Here is a 17,248-nt window from a genome sequence, read left to right on the forward strand (position 1 = left end):
CTTTCTCTTCCTTCATTCCAGTTGTTGAGAAAAGCACTGAAACCAAGAATTTTCTCAAAGTCAGATGCTACCAAGTGGCAGAGGTGGGTTTCCCTGTGAAATGAAGAAGACTTTCGCTTGGTCACCCTACCATGTTTTTCTGTGACCCTATAGTTCTCAACCGGAGAAGGCAATGGCACCCCACTCCAGTACTGTTGCCTGGAAAATCCCATGGACGGAGGAGCGTGGTGGGCTGCAGTCCATGGGGTCTCGAAGAGTCAGACACAACTGAGCGACTTCACTTTCACTTTTCACTTTCATGCATTGGAGAAGGAAATGGCAACCCACTCCAGTATTCTTGCCTGGAGAATCCCAGGGACGGGGGAGCCTGGTGGGCTGCCGTCTATGGGGTCGCACAGAGTCGGACACGACTGAAGCGACTTAGCAGCAGCAGCAGCAGCATAGTTCTCAACTTGGCTGCAAAAACAGAATCACGCATGTAATTTGTTTTCCCCCACCGATTTATTTTGAAATGAAAATATTCTAGTTTTCAGTTTAGTATAAAAATGTGAAGAAGTAAAGGATAAAAGAGTAAATTGTTCAAGAGACAATGTACTATAAACTTTGAACTGTTATGTGCTGTGGGTTGGGATTGTTGATAACATGAAGAGTGATTGAGAAAGGGGACTCGAGTTGGGCTGCTTGCATTCTGATCTTAACTCAGCGACTTAATTAGTGTGTGACCTTGGACAGGTTATTTCTTTAAGCTTCATCTTCCTTTTTTTGTGAAATGGAGATTATTTTAATTTACCATTTAGGAAGTCTGTGAGTATTAACTGGAAATTCCCATAAGCACTTAGCAAAGTGCCAGATACATAAGGGCTTGAGAAATGTTAATCATTATCCCAACATCATCCTTGGACATCTGTTGTTGACACATTTGACTTGCACTGTTTTCTAGACTATATTCCTGATGATGCCAATTATATCTGGACCATAAAGGATTTAATGGTCAAATACTCCTGGGAAAATATTTCATTCTCAACACTGTTCTTGGAGGTTCATAACACAGATTTAGCATATTAAAAGGTGCTGAGAAATCCTTTGATTAAAAAGAAAGAAAACTCTTTAACTTTCTTGAATAAAATTTTCACAGGAAAAGTCTTTTCTTCTTTGGTACAACTGTTAATATCTTTTGGAACATTTTTAAGAACAGTTTAGGAAGCACTGCTTAAATTATAGTGCATTTACCTGGTTCAGTGCATTAATAAGGACAGTGATCTTTTTATTTTCCCTGATTATTTGTACTCTGCAGCAAGAATATGATGTGTACTTGAAAGGAGTCAGGGGTTTGGTATTCTACTAGTATTTCTGTAACTGCGTAGAAGAGTGATCTTGTATTTAACCTGTGTATGTGCCTTGATTTCCTAGTGGGGGACGGGGAGGTTATAGCTTCAAAATTGTTTCTTCTACCTCAGAAATTCTGAATTATTGGGCTTTGCAGAGATTTCAAAGAATGTATCTTTTTCCCCTTTAAACGTAACAAAATAAATGAGAAAAATGATTGTAAGCAGCTAGTTACGTTAAAGATTTGTCATTGAAATGACTTGCCTATTAGATTTAACTTTTTTCCAGCCTTAATACCAACTTAGTCATACAGCTAGCATTGCAAATAAGTTATATGGATAGGAGCTATGTTCCTGACAAGTTCAAATTCTGTATTTGGTTTTTGTTTTTAAACAAACTTGATTTAGATTACTTTGCCATATTCTGATAAGTTTGTAGCCTAACTTATTTAAAAAATCATAAAATCTGTCCTCAAATAGAGATAATTTTTAACATACAGAAATCTGTTGTATTTCTTTATACTAACAACAAAATACCATAAAAGAAAAGTTTAAAAAAATCCTTTAAAAATCACACCCGTAAATAAATAAATAAATACTTAGGAATAAACCTGACCAAGGAGTGAAAGAGCTGAGAATTATGAAATGTTGATAAAGGAAACTGAAGATGATTCAAAGAAATGAAAAAAGACTGTGATTGGAAGAGTTAATATTGTTAAAATGGCCATATTATCTAAAGAAATCTACAGATTCAACACAGTCCCTATCAAATTACTCATGACATTTTTCACAGAACTAGAACAGATAACCCTAAAATTTGTATGGAACATAAAAGACCCAAAGTTGCCAAAACAATCCCGAAGAAAAAGAGCAAAGCTAGAGGCATAATAGTTTCAGGCTTTAGACAGTACCACAATTTGTCTGTAGTAATAAAAAAAAACCTAGATAGCATATTGAAAAGCAGAGACATTACTTTGCCAACAAAGGTCTGTCTAGTCAAGGCTATGGTTTTTCCTGTGGTCATGTATGGATGTGAGAGTTGGACTGTGAAGAAAGCTGAGCACTGAAGAATTGATGCTTTTGAACTGTGGTGTTGGAGAAGACTCTTGAGAGTCCCTTGGACTGCAAAGAGATCCAACCAGTCCATTCTGAAGGAAATCAACCCTGGGATTTCTTTGGAAGTAATGATGCTAAAGCTGAAACTCCAGTACTTTGGCCACCTCGTGCAAAGAGTTGACTCATTGGAAAAGACTCTGATGCTGGGAGGGATTGTGGGCAGGAGGAGAAGGGGACGACAGAGGATGAGATGGCTGGATGGCATCACTGACTCGATGGACGTGAGTCTGAGTGAACTCCGGGAGTTGGTGATGGACAGGGAGGCCTGGTGTGCTGTGATTCCTGGGGTTGCAAAGAGTTGGACACGACTGAGTGACTAAACTGAACTGAACTGATACTCAGTAGGCACTCAAGGCTTGTTGAATTATTAATATTGCAATTTTAATATATAATATTTTTTGCATGTATAAAATTACTGAGTAAATTATACACATGACCGATTCTCATCCTATGTCTGTTTTTGTCTAGCCTTGTTCTCTTTTTTTCTTCCTGCTCAGGCCCTGCCTGGCTGCTGTCTGGATAAATTGTATAAGCTAGACAGGGGATGGGTATATAATTTGTCAGCTTGAGGTCCTGGTCTAATGAATGTGTAAAAAGCATTACTGATCACTATACTACTTACTTATACAATAATTACGTCAGTGAATGGTTTTGAGGTAACTTTTGTAGTTTGAAACTTTTATAATCTGTCAACATAAACTTTATAGTTTGTGTCTTAGGTGTCAGGGTATCATGGACTATGATTTACTGAAGTAATACTTAAATCATTTAGTGTATACTGTAATTATGTTTTGTAAAAAACGCTATAAACATTTTGGAAAAATCATAATTCAACTAATAATTGCCCTTGTAGATTTCTTCCCAGTATTAAATATAAAATAATTCAGTTTCTGATTCTTTTATTTTGTTATTATTTTTACTTTATTTTTAAATTACTTTTTTTTGGAGTATAGTTGACTTACAATATTGTGTTAGTTTTTGATGTACAGCATCATTCCATGTTATTACATTCCATGTTATTATTCCATGTAATCATTCCATGATATTACAGAGTATTGAGTAGAGTTCCCTGTGCTATACTGTAGGTTCTTATTAGTTGTCTATTTTATAGTAGTGTATATATGTCAACCCAGTCTCCCAATTTATCTCTCCCTTCCTTTCCCCTTTGATAACCATAAGTTTGTTTTCTACGTCTGTGACTCTGTTTCTCTTTTGTAAATAAGTTTGTCTAGTACTTTTATATTTAATGAAATGCATAACTTCTGTTAGTGGAATCTAGAATTCTTGTAAAAATATTCTTGAAAAAATTCTAGTAAGATTTTTTCTAAGTCAAGGTCAGTCAATCAATCAGTCTTTAAATAAGTCAATCAAATGATGCTTTTGTGGCTCACAGATGTCGTGCCATAGTTCTCTCCTGACCATTTGCCTTGCCAGCCCTTCATCAGTGCAGGCCCTGAGTATTTCCTGGGAAGGCTGTAAAAAACTGAGGCATAAAAGGAAGATATAGTAGAGAGGAAAGGCATAGGCAGGCATGGGGGTTGGAATGACAAGATGCATTTTGGAGAACAGCAGTAAGTAAATTGTGGCTGTATTACAAGGGAAGCTTGAGGTAGAACATCTGACAGATATGATATGGAAAAATGTCATAGTATGTTTCAGGAGAAAAGCAGTGTTTTAGGAAGATTAGTTTGGCGGTAATGTATATAGTGTCCTGGAGAAGAAACAGGAGCAGGAAGGCTGTGACTGGAGCCTACAGAGGCAATAAAAACTGAGACTGAGGGTGTTGCCGTAGAGATGGAGAGCAGATGGCATGTTTGACAGGCATTATGAAGGATTAAATTTATTTCTTTATTCAACAAATCTTTATTGAGTACTTGACTGTATATATTCCTGCTTCTAGTATCTGAACTGAACTTTGCCTGTAATTACCATACAATCTTAAACTTTAAATTTATGTACACTAGTGGTGAAGTTCTTCATAGTATTCTCTTTTCTAGTGATTTGTAATTAAAAAAAAATAATCTTATAGATCTTTTGGCCACCAGATGCGGAGAGCTAACTCATTGGAAAAGACCCTGATGCTAGGAAAGGTTGAGGGCAGGAGAAGGTGGGAGTGACAGAGAATGAGATGGTCAGATGCTATCACCGGCTCAGTGCACATGAGTTTGAGCAAGCTCCGGGAGATGGTGAAGGACAGGGAAGCCTGGCGTGCTGCAGTCCATGGGGTCACAAAGAGTCGGACATAATTTTTAACTGAACAAAATGAAGAGCAAAAGCTTTTTCTTAGCCTTCCAAAATAATTTGTACTTTATTTGATTAACAAATTGAAACCAGCCACTTAATTATAGATATAAGAAATCATCTGGCAGGCAAATGGAAAGTTCTTAACCAGAGGGCTTTATTTTTTAAGAAAGCTTATGTTTATATTTGTAAAGACTAAGAATGTTCTAGTATATAAAAATTCTTTTCATTATAGCCTTGTAATACCAGCTATTACTGTGCCATACTTCTAGCATCTTGTTAGTATGATTTCTGCATCAAAAAAGGCTTAAAGTAGGTTGTTGGTTTAAAAGAAACTGAGGCCTTCCCTGGTGGTACAGTGGTTAAGAATCCACCTACCAGTGCAGGGGACACAGGTTGGATCCCTTGTCTGGGAAGATTCCACATGCTGTGGGGCAACCAAGCCCGTGTGCTGCCAACTACTGACTTTGCATGCCTAGTATCCATCAGCTGCAACAAGAGAAGCCACTGCAGTGAGAAGTCCATTTACCGCAACTGAGAAAGCCCTCTTGTAGCAACGAAGTTTCAGCACAGCCAAAAATAAATAAATAAATAAAAATTTTTAAAAAGGAACTGAAAAGCATTGATACTTTAAGTTCAAGGTCATTTTCTCTGGTTAAAGCCAATGACGGGGCTTCCCTAGTGGCTCAGACAGTAAAGAGCCTGCCTGCAATGTGGGAGACCCAGGTTTGATCCCGGGGTTGGGAAGATGCCCTGGAGAAGGAAATGGCAACCCACTCCAATGTTCTTGTCTGGAGAATGCCATGGACAGAGGAGTCTAGTGGGCTATGGTCCATGGGGTCGCAAAGAGTCAGATACGACTGATTAACACACTTTCTAAAGAATGATGAAAGTAGATGTGAATCTACTCAAAGAGCTACATTAATCGTTCTTATATGATAAAAGAAGATTTTCCTTTTATCAAGTAATGTTGATAATGCATAATGGTTTGTATGTTGGAATATGAGGGCAGAGTGAGGCAATGGAGGTAAATCTTCATGTTATAAATAATTTATTCCCTAGTTTCTTGGGGCTTCCCTGATAGCTCAGTTGGTAAGGAATCTGCCTGCAATGTAGGAGACCCTGGTTCTATTCCTGGGTTGGGAAGATCCGCTAGAGAAGGGATAGGCTACCCACTCCAGTATTCTTGGGCTTCCCTTGTGGCTCAGCTGGTAAAAAAAACCCCTGTGATGTGGGCGACCTGGGTTGGATCCCTGGGTTGGGAAGGTCCCCTGGAGAGGGGAAGGGCTACCCACTCCAGTATTCTGGCCTGGAGGATTCCTGGGACTGTATAGTCCATGGTGTCCCAAAGAGCTGGACATGCCTGCGACTTTCACTTAGTTTCTTGATGATAAAGACTGGAAAATTTCAATTTTAATGGTATTGTCTTCATTGACAACAGGCAAAAGTAATTTTTCTTATGTTTTAATTGTAAAAATCCTGTGACTGTACTGCCTATGTCATTTTTTTTTCTTTCTATTAGATCCCAATGAAAGCACTGGCTTTCAGTGCTTTCATTTCATTGGAACTATTTGTTTACTTTGTTGTCTTCTTGGACAGTCATAAGAGTCATTGTTATAATTCTTGTATACTTTTATTTTCTCCTTGATATTTCTCCTATTATCTGTTTCAGAGATTCGTATTTCTTTGGCTGATCTGGAACTTTGTTCAGCCTAGGCCCCTATTCCTTCTCCATTCTAAACACTGAAAATAGATTTTTATCATGGATATGTACTTAGTTTTGCACCTTCTGTACTTAGCCTGTGTCTACTTTGGGAAAAGTTATTTATTGTTACTGCATTAATAATTTCTTACATATAGATAGCTTGACAACATATCTCTAACCCCATTTCCTTACTTTTCCTCTAGTACAAAATTCCTTGCTTTCAGGATCACTTTTATTGTATGCTGTCATGTCAGCTATGATAGAGAGCTAACATAACAAGGTAAATGTTATATTTAAAAACAATGGAATTCAGGGCCCAAATCAGCAAAGTTTCAAAGGTTTGCTCACTTATTCATTCACTGAGCAAATGTTTATATATCTATGATGTGTGAATCAATCTAAAATGCTAAATTGTCACTTAGATTCTTAAGAGTTGATTGGTTAAGTATAAAATAGGAGTGACCTGGTTTGGAAACAATTTGTATGAAAAAAGTCTTGAGGTTTAGCTAACTCTAAGCATATGAGATCTTTCTGTGAGACAGGATTACAAAGGAAAGTTAAAAAAAAAAAGGTTTTCCTGATTGAAATGTTGTGTCCTGGTATTCAGCTTGTTAGATTTCTCCTGGGATGTTACATCTATAGTAGTTACTAGATACGTTTACTCTTTTTGCCCACACAAAGCCCCTTCAAAATAAACTTGCATCTATATTTGTCTATATCTTTGATCTCAACCGTTAGACCAAGTGGAGATATCTGTCCTCAGATTGGCCAGTTTCCAGGTTGGCTTTGAGTTGTGGTCAGGATCAAAATAAGGAACTGGTACAGAGAATTACTTGAAGAATTTAGATTTGGGAATTGAGAAATGCTGATGTGGTGTGGAGGAGAGTGTGGGTCTGGAGCATAAAGGTTATGATAGGACTAGGATAGCCATGGGGGACATAGACAAGATGAGTTAGTTAGAAAGGCATTCAGCAAATACAGAATGGAACATCATCACTGTGAAAGCAGCCTGTGTTCATCCTGTGTTTTGAGATGTGGCTATTGGACACATGGGTTTTGTGGTCTTATGCATATATCCCTTTCTGTAACTTTAAGATGGTACATTGTTATAACATTTTACTAAACTTTCTTTTGAGTAATTAATCTATATATGGATGTAGGATGAGCAGGGACTTTAAGAATTTTTCTAGTTTACCTCTCAGTTTTTCATGAGAGTTTATAAAATCCTAGACAGATGAAAAATCTCTCACAGTCTATAATAATTTTGGAAATTGTATGTTTCCTCTTAGTTTGGAAACTTAGTTTCCTCTAAGTTTCCTCTTAGCTTATTTTATATTGAGGCTTCCAATAATAAGGGTTATTAATTAATTGTTCTATCAAACCTGAATCCCTTATTGTATCATTTAAAATTTTTTACTATTTCAAAATTGGCAAAGATCTATACTATAAAGAGGGTTTCCCTGGTGGCTCATGGGTAAAGAATCCACCTGCCAATGCAGAAGATGCAGCTTTGATCCCTAGGTTGGGAAGATCCCCTGGAGAAGGAAATGGCAACCTACCCCAGTATTCTTGCCTGGGAAATCCCATGGACAGAGGAACCTGGCAGGCTACAGCCCATGGGGTCGCAAAAAGAGTCAGACACAACTTAGCAATTAAACAACAAACAGTACTATAAAGAAGAAAACCAAGATGCAACATCATTTTTTTAACTGAAAATTTAAGTGAAATCATTTGATGTCTTAGGAAAATTCAGAGGCGCTGGTATCAGGATATGTACAAAATGAGATAGTTTATACCTAATGAATAAAAGCAACTTTTATATAGCATAGTGATGACTGTGATGATTACTCTGATAAGCTTGCTCTGTTGATCAAGCATAGCGTTTAAGATAAGATAGTTATTGAGTTTTGTTTGGCTTTGTGGCTATGGACTTTTCCAAACTTTGAATTCTGGCCAAGCATATCACAATGTCTCATCATTAACAGTAGGATAGGCAAAAAGTATACATAAGCAGAATGTAAACACATTTATTGAACATTCGTAGATTATGTCCTATTTATAATAAGTTTTACTACAAGTTTTTAGAGAAAAATTGAATTCCTTGATGGCAGGGATCGTGTTTTGAAAAATCTGATATTCTCTAATAAGAGGACACTGCCTTGTACGAAAAAGGTATACCCTAGATATTTGATGAAGATGGTGTTCTGGTTATCTGTTGCTGCCTAACAAACCATCCCCAAACTTAGTGGCTTCAAACAGCAAGTATTTTTGATCTCTCACAAATCTGACCTTGACTAGATTAATTATAGCATGGCAGGTCTTCTGCTTCGTGTTGTCAGCTGAAGCTATAGTCATCTGGAGGCTTGGCTTGGTTGGAATATCCAAATGGCTCAGTCTTGTGGCTGGTACTTGGTACTGAGTCTCAGCCAGGGTCTTGGTTCTTTCCCTTGCAACTTTTCATGATGGTCTGGGCTTCTTATAGTATGGTGGCTGGATTCTAAACACATGAAAGTGGAAGCTGCATAATGGTGACCTAGACAGAGAACAGACTTGTGGACTTGGGGAAGTAGAGGGTAGGACAAATTGAGAGAATAGCATGGAAACATATACTTTGAAAAGTGAAAGTGAAATTCGCTCAGATGTGTCTGATTCTTTGCAACCCCATGGACTGTAGCCCACCAGGTTCCTCTGTCCATGAGATTCTCCAGGCAAGAACACTGGAGTGGGTTGCCATTCCTTTCTCCAGGAAATCTTCCTGACCCAGTGATCGAACTTGGGTCTCTTGCATTGCAGGCAGATTCTTTACGGTCTGAGCCACCAGGGAAGCATATGCATTTTCCTTGTGTAAAATAGATAGCAGGTGGGAATTTGCTGTGTAACACAGTAAACTGAGCTCAACCCAGTGCTCTTGTGACAACTGAGAGGGGTGGGATGAGAAGGGAGATGTGAGGGGTGTTCAAGAGTGGGGGACGTATGGACATATGTATACCTGTGGCTGATTGATGTTGATGTATGGCAGAAACCAACACAATACTGTAAAGCAATTATTCCCCAATTGAGGGAAAAAAAAGTGAAAGCTGCAGATCAAGTCACAGCATGTGTTCACTGCATTCTTTTGGTGAAAGCAGCTTATGGGGACGATCCAGACACCAAAGCTGTTGTTGACAAATAGTTTTAAAAAGTTTTTCTCCCTTATATTATTTGAATTCAAATCAGATATCCTTTCCCTGGACAAAAGATTCTTCTGAAGTCTGGGAAGTTTTGAGAATAGGAAGCTGGAAATGGGGAATGAGAAGAGGGATTGCTACCTTTCTTCCATTTGTCCTACCTTTTACAAAAGAAATACACTGGCCTGGTTGCCATAATACTTTGGTATCCCAACACAGTTGTATTTGTCCTTGGGATAGGCAAAAGATGCTGAATTCTAAAGACATTTGCCATAGTAAAAATCTCTGTTCTATTTTTAATAACCAGATATTTTTGATTTATGGGGAAAATAGGCCTAAGTTATAGGTCTTTGGAAAGATTTCCCATGCTTCTGCTACTGGCTGTAAATTCTATTCCTTCTCCCTGTGCCCTGAGAGGAAACTGTTCACTTGAGAACACATGTGGGCAGTGAGGCCGTCAGCACCACTTCTTTTCAAACAACAGCCCAGGTACACTCCTGTTTCATAGACCTCTCCAGTTGATTGGTCATTTTCTAAGCAGTAAAATCACTGAGATTAAATTAAGTTTATTCTGTATCATAATCTGAACATTTCCTTCTGCTCTGTTTTCCTAAAATTCAACCAAGAATCTTGATAATCTTCTAATAGCACTTAATTTACTTATAATGGCCCTATTTCATAGGACAGAAAAGTTAAAACTTTGTGATATGTTATTATCAACTTACAGAAATTTGTTTATTCTTTAGATTTATAGAAACTTGATTTTCATGACATATAAAGCAAATGGTTTTAGAAGATTCAGAATTAATTTCTAGTTAATACTTCATGATGCATGAGAAATAATAGTAAAAATATTTTTTAGAGTTTTGCAGTGAAAATTATAAGTATTCTTTTTGTGTTCTTCCTTAATTGGATGAAAGTAAAACATAATAAGGTATAGACCTTTTGTGACAACACTTTTATGATATGCTTTCTGGAAAGTTTCTTGAGGAATTCAGGAAACATTATCAGGGTTAAAATTAAAATGCAGCTACTAAAGAATAAGAGATTTAGAAATGTTTTATTACATACTGAAAATATAAAAAATTAATTTCACACAGACTAACTCTGCTTGTGAAATATTGCATTGAATCTTAGCAAGCTTTCTAATACAATTTAAAATATTCTTTTCCAAGATATGTTTGAGAAAAATAGGAAGTTAGTTACACAGTATGAAACACCTAATTTTGTTCCTTTTGCCTTTGAGAAGAATAAAGTTGTTTTTTAATGTGAGAATATATTTTAAAATATTACTTGAGATATCTAATTAGTTTTGTAAAACTTCAAAGTTACATAATCAAGACTGCCAGAAATGTTAAAAGATTACATCTTAGATATGAAATGTGGGGGTGAGATAGCAACTGTGGAGAGCTTCTTGCTGAGTGCTGGTAGAGAGAAATGATTTTTAAAACACTGTTTCAATTTTGTGGTCCATTTGCTTCTTGTCCTACCTAGTCTTTAGAGGTACCTTTAGTCATAACTGTTATTCATCATGGAAGCCAGGACTAATGGAGAGATTTTTTAGAGTGCTGCAGTGTGTGGTAAGGACAAAGAAAAACTCTCTCAGCTGGCACACACTATTGCTTTTTCATCTTCTGTTTCTCTAGATACTTATTCTACATTTTATAAAATTCCATTAACCTCTTCTTCATATAATGCATTATTGTTTCCGGTCTCATTTTTAATATTTGTACATTTTCTATTTTTCTTAAGATACTTTTCCTTCTATGAAATTTTAAAAAACTTGTCATCTAAAAGAATTTTTAAGTTTTATCATATTTAGATTTGTTTCAAATTGGCTTGACTTGGTAATTTAAAACTGCATGAATGCCAGTGGAAATTTTTACTTTTTATTATTTTATGGTATAGTTTAATATTTTTATGAAATTACAAATTTAATTAAAAATATTTCTTTTTTTTTTTAATATTTCTATATTGTGCTGAGGATTTTTTACCCCATGGAAAGACAACGAAAATGCTTGAGTTTATTACTGTCCGTAAAACACAACTAATGATAAGTAAACATGATTTGAATTTTCATTCATGTTTATAATTCAGTACTATAATTATTTCCCTTTTTTTAACTTTCAGCAACTAGATAAGAAATCTCTTCATAAATTAGTTTTTTTGTCACCTCAGTTTAGTGCAGAGAGTGAGGTGTAATGGAGGAGAATTTGCTCCTTAGGTTTGAGAAGCCTTTGTATAATGAAGTATTATGAAAGTATTGAAATTGAAGCTCTAATAACGAATGGTGTAGAATGTTGTCAGAAGATATGAATACGTGTTTGTGTGTTGATGTACTTTAATGTTTTGTTTTGTTTTTGAATACAGTATCATTTGGATTGGATACTAGAATAGAAATACATCAGAGCTTCAATAATTTTTTAAACAATTTAAAATTTCTAGAAAAGTTGCAAAGATAACACGGAGAACTCCTATATACTCCATACCCAGTTTCAGTTTCTCCTAATGTCATATTATCATTGTATATTTGTCATTACTATTACATTGCTGTTAACTAAATTTAAGTCTTTATTAGAAATTCACCAAGGCTTTTTTTTTTTTTTTGAAACTATCCCTTTTCTGTTCTGTTCAATATGATCCAATCCAAGTGACCATATTGCATTTATGGTCGTGTATTTGAACTGTGGTGCTGGAGAAGACTCTTGAGAGTCCCTTGGACTGCAAGGAGATCCAACCAGTCCATCCTAAAGGAGATCAGTCCTGGGTGTTCTTTGGAAGGACTGATGCTGAGGCTGAAACTCCAATACTTTGGCCACTCATGTGAAGAGTTGACTCATTGGAAAAGACCCTGATGCTGGGAGGGATTGGGGGCAGGAGGAGAAGGGGACGACAGAGGATGAGATGGCTGGATGGCATCACCGACTCGATGCACATGAGTCTGAGTGAACTCCGAGAGTTGGTGATGCACAGGGAGTCCTGGCGTGCTGAGATTCATGGGGTCGGAAAGAGTCGGACACAACTGAGCGACTGAACTGAACTGAACTGAAGTGTCACCTTAGGCTCTCTGGCCTATTAGAGTCTCTTAGTATTTTTTATTTTTCATGACCTTGTTAGTTTTGAGGAATATAGTTCAGATATTTTGTAAAATGTCTCCAAAATTAAGTTTCCTCTAATGTTGGTATCATGATCGTACTGGGTTTATTGCTTTTTAGAAGGAATATCACAGAGATAAAGTAAGTGCCCTCTCATCATATCAAGGGTACATGATATTCACATGACATCATGGGTGTTGTTAACCTTAGTCAAGCCAGTGTTTATCAGATTTCTCTGCTGTAAAGTTACTGTTTTCCCCTTTTCAATACTCTTTTTCTTTGGAAGCAAATCACTATGACCAGCCCATTTTGGTCCATAGGGAGGCATGGACTAAACTTCCTGAAGGGGGATGTATCTACATTTATTATCTGAAAGGAAGGCTTGTCTCTTCTTCTCTAATATTTATTTATTTAGTCATTTATTTATTTCAATATGGATCTGTATATTTATTTTATACTTTGGATAATAATTCACTACTATGTTGTTTGTTTTGTTGTTCAAATTGTTCCAACTTTGACTGTAGGGTGTTCTTTCCGGTAGGCTCAATAAATTAATATTAATATTTAAAATATTTTTTAATATGGTCCTGACCTGAATTTTTGGTCTAGGTTATGATCATATGACTGAGTTGCTGAGACAGGGAAGAAGTCAGTATTGTTGGAGGAGATTTTTAGGAATTAAGAGTTCACCGAGTGAGAAGAAAACACTAGATTTTAGAAAACACTAAGATTTTAAATATGAATAATTTGAAAGCATGACAATAAGCCAGAGCTAAAATCATCTAGAAATGAAGGAGAGGGATGACTGGAGGGGAGGGATTGCTTGATAGATGACAGCTACATGTGTTTCGGAACAGCGTTGGGTGGATGGGAGAGAGGGAGATTGATCTGAAATGGTAATATTACCTCTAGGACCAGTGGTTTCTTCCAGGATTATGAGATGAAAGGCAGTCAGTCACTCTTTGAGAAGCTTTCAGGGAAAGCGGGTATCTTCAGAGAAGAGCCAGGCTTCTTGTTAGAACAAGAAGAAAGTGACATTCAGAAAACTGTTGAAGATTTAGAGGGTTTTGCTGGTAACAGATTTGTTAATGTCAGAAGGCTCAGGGAGAGAGAACTTCCTTCCAGAATTAGAGTGGAATAGGAGATGGGGGTAAAGTAGAGGGCCTGCAAAGAGTTATGAACATGTGCAAGTGTAACCTGGGAGCTGTAGTTTCTAGTGGTTCCTGACATCAACAGGGGGAAGGGAAAATGACATTAATCCTGATGGACCAGCTGCAGGAAGTGGTGGTGAGGCTGTGAAAGTTTCAGGGTGGAGGAGGTGTTCTGGAGGAGGTGTTCTTTTGGGCTCTGCAGAGGAAGGCAAAGAGGCATGGGGAGGGACAATTTCATGGTTGAGGGCTCCCATTTGACCTCTAACAAGTAAATAAGAGGCCCAGGGTGGTCTGGGGTTACTAATGTGTAATTTGCTGTTGTTCAGTTTCTAAGTCGTGCCTGACACTTTGGACTGTAGCATATGCCAGGCTCCTCTGTCCTCCACCATCTCCAGGAGTTTGCTCAAACTCATATGTTCATTGAGTCGGTGATGCCATCCAACCATCTCATCGTCTGACGCCCCCATTTTCCTCGTAAGTTCTTCCCTTCCCCTGCCCCAGTTTTACTGGGATATGATTGCCAGATAATTATGTATTTAAGGTGTACATGATGTTTTGGTATACCACAATCAAGTTAATTAACAAATCTATCATCACACATAATTACCAATTTTTATGTGTGTAGTGAGAACACTTAAAATCTACTCTTTTAGCAAATTTCAAGTATACATTATTATTAGCTATGGTTACCATACTGCTCATTAGGTTACCAGAACTTATTATATACTGAACTTACTTATAACTGAAAATTCGTACCATTTGGCCAGCATCTCCACATTCCTCCACTGCCGCTGCACCTGCCCCCCCGCCCCGCCCCGCCCCCCCGCCCCAGCCCCTGGAAACCATGACTTTACTCTCTTTTAACATGAGTTTAACTTATTCTACACATAAGTGAGACCTTGCAGTATTTGTCTTTATGTGTCTGGGTTATTTAACTTAGCATAAGATTCCCAGATTCATCCATGTTGTTGCAAATGGCAGAATTTCCTTCTTTTGAAGGCTGAATAATATTCCATTGTATGTTTGTATGTGTGTCGTATTTTCTTTATCCATTCATTTGTTGGCAGACAGAAATTCTTTTAGTGGAGTCCAATTTATAACAATCCCTTTATGATTAGTGCTTCTGTGTCTCTTGTTTAAATTTTTTTTTTGCCTACCTCAAGGTTTTGAAGGTATTCTCTTATGTTCTAAAAGCTTTGTTTTACTTTTTAAAATTAGATCTGTGATCCAACTGCAACTGCCTTTTGCATATGGTGTTAGCTAGTAGGTTATGGTTCTCTTTCTCTACCCCCTATCCCTTGTAGCTGTCTAGTTGACCTAACCCCATTTTTTATAAAGATTACCCTTTCCCTACTGAATTATATTGTCACTTTGGTCATAGATCATATCATCATGTATGTATAGGTCTGTTTCTGGCCATTCTGCTCTGTTTCATTGGATTTTATCAATAGTGATAATATGATAATACCACACTGGCTTAATTACTATGCTTTTGGTAAGTTTTGTAGTAAGCTTTAATATTTAGAAGTCCAAGTCCTCCAGCACTGCTGTTCTTTAAGATTGCTTTGACTATTCTTGATCCTTTTGCATATCCCTCTTGATTTTAACCTTTTAAAAATTAATTTTAATTAGAGAATTATTTTGAACTTTTGTAAAAATTTTACCTTCCCAATTCTTTGCAACTTCTGGTTCTATTTGTGATTGCTTTCTTTCTTAATTTACTAGATGAACAATGGATAAATAAAAAAGAAAACTCATGTGTATTTGTATTTACCTTTCTTCACAAATATATACAAATGTGTATAACAGGATAAAAAAAAAAGTAGATCTAGGTAGGAAGAAAATAAGGGAATGTGTGTAATATAATATTATAAATAAAATTAATCCTAGCCAGCTTTTTTGTGGAGAGAGTTAGGGTAGAAACTTTGACTCCCATTTTATTAAAATCAAAGCAAAGAGAATCTGCTGGGAGATTCACAGTATCCATAATATAAAAGCAAACCAGTTACTCTAAAGGAGACTTTTTCATGGTATTGAAAACTGAAGATGTGAATTTTTTGCTCTTTTGGATTTCAAAGGAGATAACACATGATCAAGCAGCGTTTTCATAACATTTTGGACATAAACTCAAAGCCTGGTTTATGTGAATGAACAGTACTATAAAATGAATAATATGGTACAGATAATATGGTTTTTTAATAGTTTGGCTTGATCCAAGGATAAAATTTAGAATAATAAAAGGGCTATTTTTTAATCCTAAGAAAGTAAAATGCATATCTCTCAAGTAATTCTTCATATATGAGTAAATGAATCAATGAATATATGTATTTTGTTAACCATTTTTAATAGAAATTAGACAATAGAAATATTAGAATGTATTCTTTGTAAACCTGTGTTGTTTATTTAAGATGTATCTGTATACTTTGATAGACAACTAAGCAAAAGTTGTATGAGTTGATAGTCTTCAGTAATAGTATTGCATAGTAAAACAACACTTTTATTGCCAGGTGCTTTTATTTACATTTTTTCATTTAATTTTCACAGTAATCATTTGAAAGTATGTATTGTGGTTTTTCCCATTTCATGAATGAAGAAAGGAAGGCAAATAACTTGCCCAAATTTATACTACAAGTAAGAATAGAATCAAGATTCAGTTTCTGTCAATTTTGCCTCAGTTTCTTCTTACCTGATAATTCTGATGAAAATTAAGAACTCTAATGCAGGGTTTGTGCCTGACTTAGGAGTTTAGCAAATTCAGACTTAGCAAATTCAGATAGAACTAATAAAGTTTTCGCTCAAGAAACAGTCTACTCTTTTATAGATGGAGGTATGAAGAAAACTATATTGTACATTGACAGAAGTTTTGCTTGAGATAAATTTGTTTTGCATTTCCTTTAACTTCCTTTTTTTTCTTATTTATACTTCAGTAAATTCCAGTCTTCTGAATAGCTATTGTTGCATATTGTCATTATCTTGGATATTACCACTTTTACTTCTGTTTTATGAATATTAAGCTTCCAGGAAACCAAGTGGCTTGCCTAGATAGTTATTGTACTAAAGAACTGAAATATAAGCAAATTAAATTACTTTAATGTTTTCGATAAAGTCAAGTTTGGATGCATGTCTTTTTATATTTTCACAATTTTAAAATGTTTTCTTAAGTTGCATTATCTTTTTGGAATTATTTAATTTAAACTAAGGAAAAATGTCCAGTATGTTTTGCAGCTGACATTACTTACTAAAAGCTGAGTGAAAATTGTAGAGCTAATTTCATCATGTTATAATCATTTAAACTTTTGTCATGATTCTTGCATTTCAATACTGTTTGTGCACATTGGTTTTTTATATTAACTCAGTAATTTATGTTTGAAACTTTTAATTTCTCAATAAAAAAGTAGCTAAATTTTATAGGATTACTTCTGTCCTTGGTAATCTGACTATAAAGAAA

The 17,248-nt window shown here is 36.0% G+C and overlaps 1 protein-coding gene across 3 annotated transcripts in view; it reads left to right on the forward strand.

The window, feature by feature from the left end:
- HYCC1 (hyccin PI4KA lipid kinase complex subunit 1) overlaps positions 1 to 17,248 on the forward strand; it is an 86,162-nt gene that overhangs the window by 16,896 nt on the left and 52,018 nt on the right. The window lies entirely within an intron of this gene.

This window comes from Bos mutus, chromosome 4 (genome assembly GCF_027580195.1).
Source record: "Bos mutus isolate GX-2022 chromosome 4, NWIPB_WYAK_1.1, whole genome shotgun sequence".
In the NCBI taxonomy this organism is placed as follows: Eukaryota; Metazoa; Chordata; class Mammalia; order Artiodactyla; family Bovidae; genus Bos; species Bos mutus.